The sequence below is a fragment of the Ascaphus truei genome, chromosome 20, assembly GCF_040206685.1.
Source record: "Ascaphus truei isolate aAscTru1 chromosome 20, aAscTru1.hap1, whole genome shotgun sequence".
NCBI lineage: Eukaryota > Metazoa > Chordata > Amphibia > Anura > Ascaphidae > Ascaphus > Ascaphus truei.
The window spans coordinates 21,826,738-21,840,053 of NC_134502.1; positions in this window are offsets into that span (position 1 = coordinate 21,826,738).

Below are 13,316 nucleotides of genomic sequence, written 5' to 3' on the forward strand. Positions count from 1 at the left end.
TAAAATTTAAACTCGGCCCCTGGCCCCTTGCCTGTCTCTCCCTATGGCTCATCTGGTCCAAAGATCCTGGAGCTACCCTATTAAAATGTACCTTGTATTGCATACCCTGTAACTGTGTATTCTTTATTCCTGTGAGTTGTACTGTTGTAACGTGTAAAAAGTGTAAGATGCCGAATAACTAAGGCTTGGTCCCAAGGAAACTGTTGCGTTCATGAAGAAGGGTTGGGGCCTCCCAGTTCATATTGTCCACCTTCTTCGGTTGCGCCCCCTGCAACTGTTGTGTTGAAATTTGTATTGTTATTTACTGTATTTCTGCACTTGAATGTGGAATTGTTTCGTCGTGGCCCTTCTTGGGTCCGGGTCTACGCTCCCACCCACACAGGCTCTGTTGCTGGAAAAGTTGTCCGCTTCAGAGTCTTCAAAGTCCAGGCCCCCCACAGGTTGGGATATGTGGCCTCAAGGTTACCCCGGGTAAGTTCCTCCCCCCCCCTACTACTACTACCCTCATGTCATCAATCTTAATTTCACACCGAATATGAAACTATTCTCATTCCACCTCTTCTTCCCACACAGCGGGTTTTCTCAAAGCAATGATGTTGGTTATGCTATGCTCCTTTGTACAAAGTACTGCCATACTAATATAAATGGCATTTAAAATAATCTCCCAGAATGCGAAAGGGTTGAACTCCCTGCAAAAAAGAAAAGTGGCTCTCCGGGAGATTAAACGATTGAAGGGAGATTTAGTTTTTCTCCAGCAGACCCACTTGAGATAAAGGGACCAACACTTCTTTTTAGTAAATTATAGTTGTGTGAAAAATAAAGTGCACCCTCTTTGAATTCTATAGTTTTACATATCGGGACATAATAACCATCACCTGTTCCTTAGCAGGTCTTACAATTAGTTAAATACAACCTCAGATGAACAACAACTCATGACATATTGCACTGTGTCATGATTTATTTAACATAAATAAAGCCAAAATGGAGAAGCCATGTGTGAAAAACTAAGTACACCTTATGATTCAATAATTTGTAGAACCACCTTTAGCAGCAATAACTTGAAGTAATCGTTTTCTGTATGACTTTATCAGTCTCTCACATCGTTGTGGAGGAATTTTGGCCCACTCTTCTTTACAATGTTGCTTCAGCTCATTGAGGTTTGTGGGCATTTGCAAAAACCAAGGATTAATAGATCCATTCTATATCGCCCTAAATAAGAGGATGGATTGGCACTCCCGGAGCTCAAGAGATACTACAAGGCAGCCCGCATAGGACAATGAATCAGTTGGCACAACAACCCAACTGAGAAAAGATGGGTAGAGGTGGAGGATTTGGTTTGCCATCCTGAGGAGCTCCAGCATATTCTCTGGCTGGAAAAGAACGGTAGACCACATTCAGTAGATAAAAATCCGGTTCTGACATTCTCATGTAATTTATGGGATGTCCTTAAATCCAGAAACAACTTGACTGTGCCCTTCTCCATGATGTACCCTTTGTTCTCAAAATCTTCTTTTTCGCCAGGTTACAATAAGAACCATTTGTGGAGAAATGGTGCTCAAATATAAGTGTGTACTCTGATCACACAGAAATAATCCAGGCTTTAATAACCATACTGGAACCAATCATAGTGCTTTACAGACCATAAACATATATCCAGGGGACAAATGACCTAGCGGTGTTCACTTGACTACCGCAACCGAGGGCCTTTGTGTATTAACCCCCTATAGAACATAAGCATCCCCAGATGTAGGGTCAAAGGTAAACATTTTAAGGGCCAAGACCCATTACCTGCCCATAGGAGTGTCCAGAATGAGTCAGAGGTTCTAAGGTTCCAGAGCGTGACCCAATTTGAATCCTGGTGTAGCACCCAATCTTTAACCAAGGGAATCACCTCTGTCCTGTACCGTGCAATCCATATCATCCCTAGTGACCCATAACTAGACAATTATATGTCGGCATGGCAGAGGGACCGTAACATAACTATAGATATAGAAACTTGGCGAGATATTTGGGAGGCCGCAGGTAAAAACTGCACCTGTGTAGTGATTAAGAAAATATATATACAAAATTCTATATAGTTGGTACTACATCCCAGTAAAATTAAATTCAACTTACCCAAGTGTTTCGCCTATGTTTTGGAGGGGATGTGGCAACTGGGGCTCCATCTTACATATCTTGTGGGAATGTCCTAAAAGTAAACCCCTATGGGACAAAATTCTTCAATTGACAGAAGTGGTGTCTGGCTTCCATATTCCTAGAACCCCCCTCTTTGTGATTCTGGGGGCACCCATTTCCCATTTAAGCAACCTGGAGTCTAACTTAATGACTCATATCTTCAATGCAACAAGATGCTCCATTGCTCGCTTCTGGAAACACAAAACCCTGCCCCCTCTCCAGTGTGTTTGTAATAAAATATGGGATGTGGCATACCACGAGAGATTGTCGGCTTATCTTCTCGACTCCACCAATAGATTTATTGATACTTGGGAGCCCTGGTTCACAAATTTAAAATAAGCAAGTACGATTCTAGGTGATATACGGATCTACTAGGAGTCCTAATGCTGAAAGAATATATATAAATGTTAATAGTAGCATTGTGTCTTGTATTTATCTTACGACCCGTTCCCCCCCTGCGCCCCACTTCCTTCCCCGATATTATTTAACCCCCTTTCTTTGTTCTATATAATGTGTTATGTGATATATGTTACATATCTTGTGAACCTGTCTTGAAAATGTTAAATAAAAAATAAAAAAATGAAAACACAATTTTAGTATCAAAACGCAAAGAAGTTTGATTTAGAACGCGCGTGCATGGCACACACCCCGTTTTACCTATTTGTACGTCTATATGTATAGTAACTGTGAATTCCTTGTGTGCGTGTGTGTGCATGTGTGTGGTGTGTGTGTGTGTCCCTCTCTCTCTCTGTGTGTCTCTGTGTGTGTGTGTGTCTCTGTGTGTCAGTGTGTGCTGCTCCTGTGGTGTGTGTGCGTGGCGCCGGTGGCTAATGCCCAGGTGCGCCGAGTGTGGGAGGCCTTCAAATCCGCGCCAGCTGACATAACAGCCTCTTCTGCCAGCAGTGATGTCACTTCCGGGACTGCACTTCCGTCTCCAACAAGGCAATTTACTCCAAGGGAGATAAGTTTCTCTTCAAAAACGTCCTTAGTGAGTCCTCATGGAGTTAAATGTCTAAAAGGTGGAGGAAATCTGACACAAGTGATGATGGCAGTGGTATGTCCGCAACGTTTAGCAAAGGATGAACCACATCCAGAGAGTATCTACAAGAAATGGAAGAGAGAAAGCACGTACCACATACCGTAAATCTGGGTATAAAATGTATTAATACAAGTCTCCAGATAGGCGCACTCACAAGGATGGTGTTATTGAGCGCATGTAGAGCTAACATCTCATGGCGGAATGATGATAGGTACCTCCGGTCGTTAAACCATCATCCACATCGATTGGCGGTCACCTGAGATGTTTCTGCAGCAGAGAAATTGTCCCTGTGTACTCGCAACCATCCAAGAATGGTGCAGGGACCGGTTGACAAGGGGGGCGGTCGACGCGTTTTGAAACGGGTCATGTGACTCCCTCAGTGGTAGAGAAGACCAAGTATGTGCAGTCCTTCCATAGTATCTGCTAACCAACAGCCACAATGTGTGGTAATTGATAGCAAGTGCAATTGATACAAAGTTAATCAGTCCATAAGAACTGGTTAAAAAAACAAACACAGTAGATGCTACAGGAGCTATATTATGTACCAGATTACAAGAATAATATATTCATTGATATAGTGCGATGAGACATGGCAATTAGATATATATATGTAACCCTTGTCCCCCCCCCCCCCCAGACTCATCTGTGGTGTCTAGGGTGCGTGAGGGCAGATGACATGCGTAGTGGTTATCCTGAAGCCAGGGTCACGAATGGTGTGTGAATGACTCCAGGTAGCTTAACTCGTGTCTCACCTCTTCCAAAGCACAAACAAGTCCTTTTCTCTTTCTTGGTTTTATTGAGGGAAAACACAGGGAGATAGGTGCTTGTAGATGGAGTGTGGGGAGAGAGGGCTTCTCTGTCTGCTGTGCAGTGTATCAATAATGAGACAGTGTAAAACAAAAAGGCCTTGCTGGGGTGATAGCAGGCAGTTACTCACTCAGAGTCCAGGGTCAAAAGGAAATGAGGAGTAAGGGTCACACTAGATAGGAAGTGGGACTATACTAACTGTCAGCAAGGACAGGGGGGTAGGAATAGCCCACTCTCAGCTAGGAGAATATGAGCTGCAGGCAACCAACACAGGCTGTGTAAACGACATGTTGCAATAATGTTGCATTTTACATACAGCGTTGCTGCTGGGACAGGGGAAACTGACAGGCAACTAAAGAAGGGAGAAATGAATCCCATAACTAAAGGGGAAGACAGAGGAATATGGAATCTAGTTCCAGGACACTCCCCGTCTGGTATCTGGAGATACCACTATTTTAGGTATGTGTGGAACATATGTGCAATACAACATAACATGCAAAACTCATGTCCACATAACGATGGGATACCGTCCGGTACCACCAGCTTAAGTCCTTGTCATCTCGGTAAGGTAGGTGAATGCACAGCTCTAGGTTAGCTTGATGCACCACAATGTCTCTCAGAGTCCATAGAACTGGTAGCCAGTTCTTCTTTGTGATAGTCCGATTTTGGCATTAGGAGGATAGTCTCTGTGATAGGTCTCAAAAAAGTCTTAACGACCCCGTTCTGGGTCACCCGAACTTCCACTTTGCGGACCCTTTCATCTTCGCTTGGGAAGGTTTTGATTATAAGTCCCATGGGCCACTCGTTTCTTGTTACCTGTTTGTCTTTCAACAAAACCACGTCTCCTACTTGGATGTCCGGTTTAACCGTTTGCCATTTATGGCGTTCTTGGAGTGTCACTAGATACTCGCGTCTCCAGCGATCCCAAAATGTGTTAGCCAAGTGCTGCACCTGTCTCCACTGTCGCTTGTACATATCTTTAGAGTGGAAGCCTTCGACTGGGGTGGGGATGTTCCCTACTTTCTGGGTTAGCAGCATTGCTGGCGTCAAAATACTTGGCGATTCTGGATCCGTTGACACTGGAATCAAAGGCCTAGCATTGATTATCGCTGATATTTCGGCCATGAATGTGGTTAACACTTCGTGAGTGAGTCGAGTCAGGTTGCTTTTTAGCATCATAGAGTCCAAGATACGCCGGACTACCCCGATCATGCGTTCCCATGCTCCGCCCATGTGAGAGGAGTGAGGAGGGTTGAATGTCCACGTGCACTCTTGGTCGCGCAAGTATCTTTTGATACTATTGTCTCTATTATCTTTAGTGTCTATTTGTAATTCCTTACATGCTCCAACGAAATTGGTACCACAATCGGAGCGTATTTGTTTAACTGGTCCTCTGACTGCAAAGAACCTTCTGAGGGCATTTATGAAGCTTGAAGCATCCATAGATTCTATAACCTCGATGTGTATAGCTCGTGTACTCATGCAGGTGAAGAGTACCGCCCATCGTTTGCTGTTTGCTAGTCCGCCCCTAGTTCTACGCGAGATGACCATCCAGGGCCCAAATACATCAAGTCCTACATAGGTAAAGGGGGGTTCTGTATTAAGTCTGTCGACAGGTAGATCCGCCATCCTTTGGTCTTGGCTTTTGCCTCTCAGCATTCGGCACCTAACACATTTGTGGAGATTACTGGCCACGCACCTTTTCATGCCAACGACCCAAATGCCCGCCGCCCTAATGGCGCCTTCGGTGAAGTGTCGTCCCTGATGCATGACTTGTTCGTGGTAGTGGCGCACCAACAAAGTGGCGATGTGATGCCGGCCAGGGATGATAAGAGGGTGGCTTTCCTCCCTGCTCAGTTGGGACTTATTGAGGCGGCCTCCTACTCTCATGAGGCCGTCGTTGTCGATGAAGGGATTCAACTTCCAAAGTGGACTGTTTTTGTTAACACTCTTCTTTCCGCGAATGCAATTGATCTCTTCCGCATATGTTTCCCTTTGAACATGACTGAGAACAGTTTCCTTAGCCTTTGTAATTTCCTCTACGGTGCGCAGCTCTTTGCAGATGTGCCAGCCGTGGCAACCGGTAGTTTTACCGTCTGGTGTCTGGCGGAAGGAGGAGGCTATATGCCCGAGATGGGCTACTGTTCGCAGAAGGGCCGTCCACTTTGAGAAGCGTTGGAATCGATGTGATCCGAATGCGTTTTTGTGCGATACATTGGTGAGTACCACGGATACTTGTGGGGGCCTTATCTCCGTATCCTTTTCGGGATCCACTAGTTCAAAATCGTCAACTGGGGTTGGTAGCGTTTCCGCAGGCTGCGCAAGAAACATTGGTCCTGTGAGCCACGAAGTATTCTGCAGTTGAGATGCGGGTACTGATCTGGTGGCGTGATCTGCGGGATTTTGCTCTGTGGGCACGTGGTGCCATTGTTCTGGTTGGGTTGACTTCCTGATTCTTTCTACGCGGTTAGCTACGTATACGTAGAATCTCCTTTTCTTATTGTAGATGTATCCCAGTACCACCTTGCTATCTGTGTAGAGTTTGACGGCATCTGGTTTGCTGTCCATCTCATTCTCGATAAGCTCCGCCAGTTCTACTGCTAACACTGCACCACACAGCTCGAGTCTGGGTATAGTATGGTCAGGTTGTGGCGCCAGCTTAGCTTTGCCAAGGATGAACCTGATGTGGCAACTTCCATCCACGTCCGTGGTTTTTAGGTAGGCCACCGCTGCTATAGCTTTGGTGGAGGCATCTGAGAACACGCAAAGCTCTTTGCTGTGTGCGGCGGTGAGAGATATAGGTGAATAGGGGCGTGGGATTTGAAGTTGCTCGAGGGCCTTCAGGGAGTGTTTCCACGTTTCCCACTCTTTCCGTTTTTCTGGAGGTAGTGGGGTGTCCCATTCCTGTTTTTCGAAGGACATTTCTCTGAGGAGGGACTTCCCTTGTATAGTGACAGGAGCCACGAATCCTAGCGGGTCGTAGAAACTGTTAACGGTGGACAGGACTCCGCGACGTGTGAAGGGTTTTTCTTCGATGGCTACCTGGAACGTAAAGGTGTCTGTTTTAAGATTCCAGCTTATCCCCAGGCTCCGCTGTATGGGAGGCGTGTCGGTCCCCAGATCCAAATTCTTGAGATCTGGTGCTTGATCATCTGCGTGAAACGCCTTCATCACTGTGGCACTGTTGGAAGCTATTTTGTGCAACCTTAGGTTGGCCTTCGCTAACATCTTTTGTGTCCTCTTGAGTAGATCTACGGCTTCTTCTTCGGTGGGAACTGATTTTAATCCGTCGTCCACATAGAAGTCTCTTTCGACGAAGCTCCTGGCGTCTTTCCCGAACTCTGCTTCTCCGTCTTGGGCCGTTCTTCTGAGGCCGTAGGCTGCCACTGCAGGTGATGGGCTGTTCCCGAAGACATGTACTTTCATGCGGTACTCCGTGATTTCTTTTTCTACGTCGTCATCTTGGTACCACAGGAATCTTAGGTAGTTACGGTTGTCTTCTCGCACAAGGAAGCAGTGGAACATCTGTTGAATGTCTGCGGTTACGGCGATAGGTTCCTTGCGGAAGCGGATCAGCACTCCCAGAAGACTGTTCGTCAGATCCGGCCCGGTGAGGAGAACATCGTTTAGGGAGACTCCCTGATGCTGAGCGCTGGAGTCGAATACCACTCGGATTTGGCCAGGTTTCTGGGGGTGGTAGACGCCAAATGACGGGAGGTACCAGCATTCTTCGCCTTCTTTCATTGGGGGCGCCGACTCTGCATGGCCACTGTGGAAGATTTTTTGCATGAAGGCCACAAAGTGTTCCTTGGTCTCCGGTTTCCTTTGTAGGTTACGGCGGAGTGAAGCGAGCCTAGACATAGCATGGTCTCTGTTGTTTGGGAGGCGTCTTCTTGGCGAGCGGAAAGGTAGTGGGGCCACCCAACTGCCCAATTCGTCCTTGAAGAGCTCCTTATCCATTAACCTCAAGAATTCTTTGTCTTCCATTGATGGCGCCTGTTTGTCGTCGTCCTTTGTTGTCTGGAACACTGTACTCCCTAGGTCATTGGGGTATTTTCTTGCCACAGGCGCATCTCCGTAGTTCCTTTTGGTCTCGAGCTTCTCGTGGACCTGAAAGTGGTTCGGACAAGGTTTGAAGTGGGATATACGACCGTTCTCCAACAAGTTCGTCTGTAGGGCGCCTACGTTGTCGGGTCCTCGTATCCTGTCTATGCATACTTCTCCAACTACCACCCATCCTAGATCGAGCCTTTGGGCGCTTGGGCCATTGTGGTCCCCATTTCGCTGTTCGCGGATCTTGTGTGCTCTCATGATGTCTCTGCCAAGTAGCAGCAGGATCTGGGCATCTTCGTCTTGTGGTGGGATATGATCGGCAATGGTTTTTAGATGGGGATGGTGTCGCGCCACGTCTGGCGTGGGGATCTCAGTCCTATCTTCCGCCATGTGATTGCACTCGATGAGTGTGGGAAGGGGCATGCTCACTTTGCCGTCTATTGAGCATATGGTGTAGCCATTCACTCTTCTCCCTGTAGTCTCCATTCGCCCTGCGCACGTTCTGAGAGTGTAAGGAGAAGTACTGTCTTGTATGCCGAACATATCGAAGAATTCTGACCTGACCAGCGATCGGTTGCTCTGGTCGTCGATGATTGCATACATCCGTTTGGCTCTTTGGGGTTGTCCCTCTGGGTGCACTGCTACCAGACATATTTTAGAGCAAGATCTACCGTCGTCTCCTTCTCCGCATACTTCTGTGCATTTGGATGCTACTGACGTCGGGGGGGGGTGTGTCTCCCACTTCTTCCTCCCCGCCCTGCTTTGTCGGAGGGTTAGGGGCTTTGCTTGCTTTGGGCTTCATAGCTTCCGGGTGTAGAGCGGCTATGTGCCTGTCGCTATCGCACTCTGTGCATTTCATAGCTTCTTTGCAGTCCTTGAATAAATGAGTTGTGGAAGCACAACATTTGAAACAGGCTCCCCATTCCCTGAGTAGGTTCTTTCGCTCCTCTATGGGTTTCATCCTGAATCCGAAGCACTTGTTAAGTGGATGCGGCTTTTTGTGGATAGGGCATTCTTTGTTAAGGTCCCTTGGTTTTTTGTCCCTGTCGGCCGTCTGGCTGGGACTCGCGTGGGTCGTAGGGGGCACGTCCGTCCTGTGGACCGAGATGGGTGTTCTGGAGTCCTTGCACCTTGCTGTTGACCTTTCGTTCCTCGGGTGGCTAACGCTGGATGTGGTTTGCGCCCCTAAGACGAAGCTGGGGTCGTTTCTTGTCTTTGCCGCTTCGCAGATGAAGCTCACGAAGAATGAGAATGGGGGGAAGACAACCTGCTTCTCCCTTTTGTATTTGGAACCTTGTGAAAGCCACCTTTCTTGGAGGTTGAAGGGTAGCTTCTCCAGGATGGGTCTCACTCCACGAGCTGAATCTAGGGCGTTGAGACCTATTAAGGAATGATCTTTCCTTGCGAACTCCAGTTCTTGCAGCAGGTCTCCAAGATCTCGTAACTTCGAGTAGTCTTTATTCGTGATCTTGGGGAAGCTCTCGATTCTGTTGAAGAGTGAATCCTCGACTGCTTCAGGGCTGCCATAGGTCTCTTCTAGCCTTTCCCACACTAGGTCCAGACCTACTTGGGGTTGATGTGCGTTTGCCGTCCGAAGTCTCTGCGCTTGCTCCCTGGATACGTTCCCCAAGAACTTAACTAACAGGTTGAGCTCTTCCCTTGCTGAGAAGTCCAAGCTGTCGATTGCGTCTTTGAACGTGAACTTCCACGTCCGGTAGTTCTCAGGGCGGTCGTCGAAGCTGATGAGTCCTGCGTGCACCAAGTCGCGCCGGATCATGTACTTGGCTATGTCTGTCAGACCTGAGACGTCGGCGCGTTTGCCCCGTTCTGAGGTAGTTGCTGGGACGGTCTGTGCGGTCGCCTCTTCCTTGGCGTGGACGCGTGATGGCTGCTGGCCAGTGTGAGGGGCTGTTTTCTCCCGCGTGGGTGTACCTGGATTACGAGCCTGTGGTGGTGCATCCGTGTGCGCCCTGGCGTGTGGATCACTGTTGCGGCTGTGGCTATCCCAGGCAGCGTGTGCCATTGACGGAGCAGCGTCTTCTCCTCGTGGTCCTAGCGAGTCTTCGTTGTCTGTGGTGTCGCTCCCTCCGTGTTGAGATGGTGCGCTGGTGTTTACACTGAAGAGGCTCCTTACGTAGTCTTCAGTGCGTTGGGCTGGATCCTCTGAAGCTATCCGTCTGTACGGTAGCTCCCCGCCGTCCTGTTGCGCGGCTGCTTCTAGGACTTCGGCTTGGGCTATAGCGGCGGCGGCTTCCTTCTCTTGATTAAGTGCCTCTAGTTCCGCATCAAATTCGGCCTTCCTACGCGCAGTGGTTGCTGCAGTAGCGGCAGTAGCGGCGGCAGCAGTGGCGTTAGCGGCGGCGGCATTAGCAGCGGCTGTCTGTTCTTCCTCTTCTATGCGCGCTCTTCCTGCTCTTATGGCTGCTTCTCTGCGACTATATTCGGCCCTGGCACGTGCGGCCTCTGCGGTGGCTCGCGCCTTGGTAGCGCTCGCGCTTGCGCTAGACGCGTGAGATTGCACTGATCTTGCTGACCTTGATGAGTGTCTGGATGTGCTTGAGCGCTGCGATGCAGTTTCCAGCAAAAGGTCTTTTCTCACGCTTTGAGCGTCTGTGATGGCGGCCCGCACGCGGCTGTCACGTGCAAGATCAATGTTATTTTGTAAGTCTCTTTCTTGCAGGCTTTCGCCGGTGTTGGTTCTGGTCAAGTAGGTGATGTATGTTTCTGACAGCCCTTGGTAGCACGAGTGATCAGACTTTATTTGAATAATTGCCTGCGCGAGCTGTTGTGCATTATCGCCAATACTAACGACATTGCGTAACTCCAATGCGGTTGTTTCCCAGGCCAACTCTAATTTAGCGCGGTGCGCTTCAATGTCGCTCTCATATTTTTCGCGGCCCTTTTGTGTCAGTGTGACTGTCCGTTTGGGCCTTGCGCCTGCCTGCGCCTGTTGCAGATGCGCAGCGGTCTCTGTGTCTGAGAGATCGCTTTCCTGCGTGATGTCTGGTGAGGCTCTGAGTTCTGCCATGCTGTAGGTGTGTGTAGGCCTTTTGCCAGTGCGTGTGGCGTGCGGTCTTTTACCTTGTCAGCGTAGGGCGTCTGTCTCAGATAGTGCCGAGCGGTGTCCTGCAGCGTGCAGCGTTGGGGTAGCTGTACTTACAGGTGTCCGTAGGCTCCTCACTGTGGGGCTGAGCAGCGGGTGGACTCAGACAGAGAAAAAGGCAGTTAGGTTTGTGTGTACAGTCTGTTTGCAAAGCTGCTGCCTTGTGTGCAGGGACTATTCTGTATAGCATAAAGTTTTTGAGTAGTAGCTGCTGTGTGATTCCCCAACACAGGTCTTTGTTTTACTATCCTGAAGCCAGGGTCACGAATGGTGTGTGAATGACTCCAGGTAGCTTAACTCGTGTCTCACCTCTTCCAAAGCACAAACAAGTCCTTTTCTCTTTCTTGGTTTTATTGAGGGAAAACACAGGGAGATAGGTGCTTGTAGATGGAGTGTGGGGAGAGAGTGCTTCTCTGTCTGCTGTGCAGTGTATCAATAATGAGACAGTGTAAAACAAAAAGGCCTTGCTGGGGTGATAGCAGGCAGTTACTCACTCAGAGTCCAGGGTCAAAAGGAAATGAGGAGTAAGGGTCACACTAGATAGGAAGTGGGACTATACTAACTGTCAGCAAGGACAGGGGGGTAGGAATAGCCCACTCTCAGCTAGGAGAATATGAGCTGCAGGCAACCAACACAGGCTGTGTAAACGACATGTTGCAATAATGTTGCATTTTACATACAGCGTTGCTGCTGGGACAGGGGAAACTGACAGGCAACTAAAGAAGGGAGAAATGAATCCCATAACTAAAGGGGAAGACAGAGGAATATGGAATCTAGTTCCAGGACAGTGGTGGTGCATACCTGCGTGGAACAGGAGGGCCTGAGCTTCCCGCGTTGTTATTGGGGAGACAGGACCAGGCTTCTGGGGTGGTAGCCTACATGCTTTAGTGGTGCAGCGCCTCCATCCTCTATACTCCCAGGGATATGGGATAGGACCTGTATAGAAGAGTGAACCCTGGTCCCAGGGTGAATGCTCCAGACTCACACAACAGTCTTTGTATAAAAGTATTGTCTCTTTATTTGTCAGATCAGCGACTCCAAATGTAGTGGCGACCAGCAGCCACAACAACAACAGCAATGTCCCGCGGATCACTCCACTCTCCTCCCTTCACAGGTCTCTCCTCCTCTCCTTCCCTCCAAGTCTCTCCCCCGACAGGATGGTCTGGGCTGGGGCATCAATACCCCGCTGCCCACCTCAGAGGTTATCCTCTGAGTGGGGAATGGATTCTCCCCATCACCCCAGCCTGGGGGTGAGGGGCATTGGTCCACCGGGTCTATGGTGCTATCAGCTCTACTCAAAGTGGCTGAGTCTCTCCTCTCTCTGCTCCCGTATGACTGCACAGGTGAGACCGCCTGTCTCCTCCAACTCCTCGGACAGAACAGACAGACACTCACAGGAGCTGGCTGCTAAATAGACTCAGCCCCACCCCTCATGATGTCAGCAGAACCTCCCCTCTGTCTTATGCCTGCAGCAGAGTCAGGGGCCTGCATCTACCACTCAGGGCAGGGCTTGGAAGGGGGAAAACCCATGATGACTACTGGTGCCTGCCCTTAACAGGACTTACCACAGTAGGAGGAAGATAGGTATAGCCTGTGCTGTTTACAGGGGGCTACATATATATTTGACCATGATGATACACTGTGCAGACAATGTCAATAATAAACAAATCCAACCCATGGTATATAAAAAAATGAAAATGTGTGGTGCTTCTAAGAAAAACCTTCATAAATTTGAATATTGATTTCATTTACACAAACTATTCCTGAGATGATGACCCCTTTTAATGGAATGAATGGGAAACTCACTCCTCCATACACTCTGACTAGTGGGCTACAGACCCCCCCACAAACACTGCAGTAAGGGGCCACACTTGTAATTGAAAACAAGACCATTTGCGAATGGACGCCAGCACGATGTGAAGGGGTATTTAGAGCAGACTGGTGAGTACAGATATCAGTCACCGTGATAAAGAGCTCCGCTCGAAACGCGTTGGTGGGGGTCCTGTGTACCCCGTAATGCAGCTGTAATTGTATGCTGGCTCCATTAAATATATTTTTTTAAAGGGTCAAACCTCTCCTTGGCTTAGTCACTATTTTAGCCTTTCCTGAGCAACGGTGCCTGTTTTTTCAACCCATGGT